At 61.2% G+C, this 5,632-nt stretch overlaps 1 long non-coding RNA gene across 2 annotated transcripts; it reads right to left on the reverse strand.

Moving 5' to 3' along the window:
- Window positions 1-484: 484 nt before the first annotated feature.
- Window positions 485-4,903, reverse strand: LOC108544168 (uncharacterized). Of its 2 annotated transcripts, XR_001889758.1 has the most exons (4): window positions 4,775-4,903; window positions 2,685-2,762; window positions 2,488-2,595; window positions 485-1,796 (listed from the first exon to the last, which is right to left on the reverse strand). It is a non-coding gene; the product is annotated as an uncharacterized LOC108544168 (long non-coding RNA). The 2 variants fall into 2 exon arrangements; XR_001889757.1 differs by having other exon boundaries at window positions 2,488-2,762.
- Window positions 4,904-5,632: the final 729 nt, after the last annotated feature.

Consider the following 5,632-nt stretch of genomic DNA (forward strand, 5'->3'; position numbering starts at 1 on the left):
ATGCAGGCCTCTCATTCACAAATGTTCAACATTGCCCTACAGCAACAGCAGAGCATTTGACCTGGCTGAGGGCAGCGCCCATGATCTGCGCCCAGCTCGCACTCAGTGCAGTAGCCCTGCCCACAGGCCCCACGAGGGGGCGCCCGTGTGGCGTGCCTGAGGCCCACTCCCCACAGGCCCGCCTGCCCCGACCCTCCCGGGCATCCTCAATGCTGCAGCGTGGGTGTCCCGGCCTCCTCACTGGAGGGAGCATCTATGGACGGTGGTCCTCCGGGAGCTGGGGGTCACAAATGCAACGGCAGGTGCCAGATGGCGCTGAGGCCAGCAGGGCCGTGTATGGTGGGACACCTGGCCATGGTCACCCCCAGGGAGGCCCCGTCATCCCCAGGAGACACCCCAGCTCTTGCCTGGGACCCTAGCACCAGGCCACAGGGTCCCTGCTGACTCCCCCATCCTCCCTCCACCAAGGCGCCCCTCCTGCCTGCTGAGCGCCAGCCCCTTTCCTCCAGGAAGAACGCTTGGCCGGCAGCTCCCTGCTCAGATGCAGTGCCTGGATCGTGCCTCCTGGGTGCCCCCAGTATGGTAGCTGGGGCACTGTCTAAGGGGACTCCCACTGCAGGTCCCAGCGCGGCCTGGCACAGGTCCTCAATGAAAGTTTGACAAACGCAGGGGCCGTGGGAGCCAGGAGCCCTTTCAGCTGTCAATGGGCCACACAGCTAGAGCATACAGGCTTAGGGGAGCCCCACCAGTGCAGGGGTCCCAGCTCAGTGTCCCCCTAAGCTCCCATACCCTACCTCATTGGTGGTCTCAGAAGTCCAGGTCAGACACAGCCCTACGCCCACCCCAGCCCCCAAGGGGCCGGAGTTCAGCCTGCAATGGTCTTCCCTCATCCTTGCAGGCGGCACCCGCTGCAGGCTCGGGAAGTCGCCCCACCCTGCCCATGCCAAGTCAGGGCAGGCCTGGGTGCCCCACAGAACACAGTGAGGTGGTGCTGGGTGGCTTATGAGGCCAGATCACACGTGTCTTGCTCTCCTGGGACACTCCATACGGGGGAGGCCAGCCCCAGCGCTGGGAGGACACCCAAGCAACCCTACAGAGGGGCGTCTTGAGGAAGACTCTGAAGCAGCAGCGAATAACCTGCATGGCCTGGCCAGCTGGGCCCATTAGAGGGCTCCGAAGGGGATCCCCCAGCCGCAGTCGGGACCTTGCATGTCTGGAACCCTGGCCGCCTGACTGCATCTCCTGAGACCCCCGACAGAACCGCCCAGCCCAGTCACTCAGAACTCCTGACCACAGATGCACAGAGAGAGCAGGTTTCACAGGCACCACTAATACACAAATGAAAATTTCATCATCATAGTAGCATGGTTGCATTAATGAAACTGGGGGAAGGAGGGACATGAAAATGACCTTCACAGCTCCTGCCTGCCAACCCCCCGGGTCCTGGCCTCCCTCAAGCCCTACTTCCTCTTCGCATCAGGGGCATGGCTGCTTACACTGGTTCCCTCGATGGCAGAGCCTGAGATGGGGACATGGGCGCAGGTGGTTTACCTGTGATGACCAGGTGAGGGAGCCAACACAGGTGTGTTATCGAGGTCTCAGCTGGTTTCAGGACCTCCTGGGAAGCGTGCCGGACACCTGAGGAAGGTCCTTCTGCAGATGGGAGGCAGGTGTGTCCTCCAGAGCCCTGCCACACTGCGGAGGGCTGGCCCTCCTCTGCCCTTCGGGGCTCGGTACACAAGGAAGGCAGGCACTGAGGAGGAGGGTCCAAGCTCGCTCAGAATGGGCCACTGCCACTGAAATCAGGGCACAGGGGGGATGTGAGATGGACCAGAGAGCATTGTTCCCCACACTTACTCTCTTCCTAGATGTATACTCCTGCACCCCGCTTCTGTTTACCTAACTTACCACTAAACAGCAAGCTCTTTTTAATTTTGTTTGAGCCTCAGGGCTGGAGGAGGATTCAAAAGACAGTCACAAAGACACCTACTGAGCACCTGCTCTGCGCAGGCAGAAGCAACGCAGCACTTGATAGGCACCATCTTATGGGGTCCTCCCCAGAGCCCTGTGAGGTTGGAGCTATTACCATGACATTTATAGATGGGGAAACTGAGGCCAGGAGAGGTGAAAGTGTGCAGCGCAGTGATGGGGGCTCAAGAGCTGCTGCTGGTGCCATTAGCCCACCCATGCCCTCCGTGGCTAGATCTAGGTCCCCCAGCCTGGGCCCCTCCTGTAGGGCCCTGCTGGGCTGGAGGAGGCTTTCCAGAAATCCACTTAGCGCTGACCTTGTCTTTGTCCTCCTTGGAGCTAATCTGCTAATCCTGCCAGGCCCAGAGGGCCTCACCACTGTCTAGACCGTCCTGCACGGTCGGCGCCCCTCCAGCAATCCCCTGCCTGCTGGGGGCCTCCTCCTGGCCATGCCTCCAGGGCAGGGGCAGGTCCAGTGACTGGGGTAGGTGGAGCTGGGATTCTTTCTGTGGAACATACCTCAATCCTGGGGGAGATTCTGGAGTCTGGAATTCAGGAGACTGGGCCTGGCTTCTGACCCCACCTTTTCATGGCTCAGCCATCACCTGTGAGGCCCCATCTTCTCCTCTGTCAAACACCGTCACTTTGAGCTCTCTTCCAGCTATGAAATCCCAGGATTCTCCCCAAGCCTCTTCACGCCCGGCCCTTCCACTCACAGCAGTTGGACGGCTCTGGCTTCACCACGACTGGGTTTGAATCTTGACTCTGTTTTCACTTAGCTTCGGCTTCCTGATCTGCAAAATGGGGGTGTCAGGGATTCCTCTGCAGGGCTCAGTGTGGACTTGGTGGGTGGGTGTAAGTCCCTGGCATGTGGTTAGCACTCAGTGAATGTCTGAGAACTGAAAAGAATCCAGCAAGGAGGAGTCTCCTCCTTTGCTCCCAACTCCCTGCAGGATGACAAGAGTGTGGGGAGGAAGGCGACTCCAGCCTCTTGGGAGCCCACTCACCCCAGCAAATTTGGGTGGCTGGGATAGAAATCTCTCTGAGATTTTGGGCAGGAGAGGAGGAAAACAGCATGAAACAGGCAGGGGTGCTGGTGCTGCCCAGGCTAGACGAAGCCAAACATTTATTTATTAATGCTTTTTTCTGAGACACGCTCCTGCTCTTTCACTTAGGCTGGGGTGCGGTGGTGCAATCAGGGCTGACTCTAGCCCTGACCTCTTAGGCTCAGGTGATCCTCCCACCTTAGCCTCCCGAGTAGCTGGGACCACAGGAGCACGCCACCATGCCTGGCTCATTTTTTATTTTTTGTAGAGATAGGGTCCCACTATGTTACCTAGACTGGTCTTGAATTCCTGGGCTCAAGTGGCCCTCCCGCCTCAGCCTCCCAAAGTGCTGGGATTATAGTGTGAGTCACTGTGCCTGGCCTGAAGCTAAACATTTAAAAAATAAGAATTAAAATGCAGCCACAATGAAATGGGAAGGGGCTGCTTTTACAGGTGCTGAACTTCCCGGCAATAGAAGCATTTAATGGGAGGTTCCCTTTTCCCTAGGACCTCAAAGCTGGAGCACCAGGGATGTTGCCTCGACCTTCCCGTGTGTGGATCTCTGCTTGAACACACCAGGTACAGGACACCCTATTTAGCAGCTAAACGTGGGAACTGTACCAGCTTTACTCCCAACTTGCTGGGCAGTCTTTGGGAGGTGCTGACGTTCTCTGTGTCTCATCAGCAAAACAGGGAGAATACTAGCTCTCCCAATATGGGCTGTGTGAGGACTAAATGAGCTGATGAGCCCAGATTTGAACTCAGGTCTGCAAGGTTATGTCCTCTGAGACATCCCCACCCCTACCCTTAAGGACCAGGGGCCTCTGGACACCATCAGTTCGCCCACCTGTCCAGGATTTGCACGCACCAGCTCTGTGCCAGATGCTGGGCACTGGGGACGAGCCAGATGAGGTGTGGACCATGACCTGTGTTGTCACTGATTGGGGGACTTTCTGGCAGAGTGGAGAGTATAGTGGGCTGAGGGACAGGATGGCCAGTGGAGGCTGAGCTCTCAGAGGTGGCGGCAGCTGATGGGGACCACGCAATGGGAAGGACAGAGGCCCTGGAATAGTCTGGGGTGAACTTCCAGGCAAAAGGAGCAGCAGGTGCAAAGGCCCTTAGCTGGGAAGGAAACTTTCGGTTGGAGGAATAGCTTGGCGCTGAGAGAGGCTGGCAGCTAGGTGGCAGGGAGGCAGCCCAGTCAGGTGGTCTTGGGACAGTTTAGGGTCTCTGGCCTTCACCAGTGAGGTGGTGCCTGGAGGCTTTTGCAGAGGAAGGCAGCTCTCACTCCCATCTTCCCAGGGTCCCTCTGGCTGCTGAGGGTGGATGGGTGGAAGAGCACCTTTCGGGGAAGTGGAGGCAGGACTGGAGCAGTTGAACATCTGACTGGGCCAAGGGTCCAGGGATTGGCATGGAAAAGGGCTGGGTGGGTAAGGCCCCCTGGGAGACCCCAGCTTGCCTCTGTTTCCCCCTGTCCTGGGGCCTCCTGCGTGAACCAGCACTGGTTTTTCCAGTAACTGGAGCCACAAGCCTCCCTAGGAAGGGTTGACCTAGAAGAGGACGTCCTCAAGGTCCCCAAGGGCTAGAGGCTGAGATGCCGCCCTCACCTGGGCTGGCCTCGAAGCCTGGAGGCACGGGGTGGTGCAGCTCAGGCAGGCCCCGTTCACAAGCCTTCCCGCTCTTCTGAGCACCACGTGTCCCGTGGGCGCCCTACCCGTCCTGATAACACGGGGGTCCAGGGGCCTCGAAGCCGGTCTTACCGCAAGTACCCGGGCCGGGTGGCTGCTGTCTTGTCGCCCCAGCCCATCCCCTCAGTCAGCCCGCCTGGCGGCAGGGGACCCAGCCCCAGTCGACTTAGGGGGAAACTGAGAACTCCCAAGTTTCGTGAACTCCATGGCCTCGTCCACATCCCGCCCTCTGCCTCCTCACTCGGGCTTCAAAACTGCCCCTCCGACGACCGTCCGCCCCAGGCCGACCTGGCCTAGGCGCCCGCCAGGTACAGGAGCCAAGGTACAAGAGCCAAGGTCAGCCCTCGAGGCCGCCCGCGCGGCCGCAGTCACCTCCTCCCAGCCCAGGGGCGGCCTCGGGGGAGGCGAGCGCGCGGCCGCGGGGTGGGGAACACTCCCATTGGGCCGTGCCCCCACGTGACCCGGTGGGTCCGGCGCGCGCCCCAAACTGGCGGCGCCGCGGCCGCGCCTGCGGCCAGGCGCTGTGCACGAGGGCGCGCGCGTCCGAGCGCCTCGCCGCGTCGTGCCGGCGCCGGCCTGGACCGGGGCCAGGGTCAGTCCCTCGCGCCCGCTCGGGGGCGGGCCGCGCGGCGCTTTGTGCAGGCGCGGGGGGCCGTCGCGCGCGAGCCCGCCGGCCGCTCCGGGCACGGCTCGGGGCCGCGCAGGCCGGGAGGGGCCGCCGCCTTCCCCTGCCGGCGCGTCCCGGGACCCTTCGCCTGGCGGCCGTGGGCCTGGAGGCTGCCACGTGCCGGGGCCGAGCCCCGGGAGGCTGCTGTTTCCCCAGGCGAGCCACAGGACACCCCTGGCTGGAAGGGGTGACCCGCTGCCGTTTCTGGGTGCGCGGGAGACCTCCTACCCTGAGTTCATCCTGCCCAGGGTCCCGCCCAGGAT

Source organism: Rhinopithecus bieti, unplaced genomic scaffold, assembly GCF_001698545.2.
Source record: "Rhinopithecus bieti isolate Rb0 unplaced genomic scaffold, ASM169854v2 scaffold_25940, whole genome shotgun sequence".
Taxonomy (NCBI): Eukaryota; Metazoa; Chordata; class Mammalia; order Primates; family Cercopithecidae; genus Rhinopithecus; species Rhinopithecus bieti.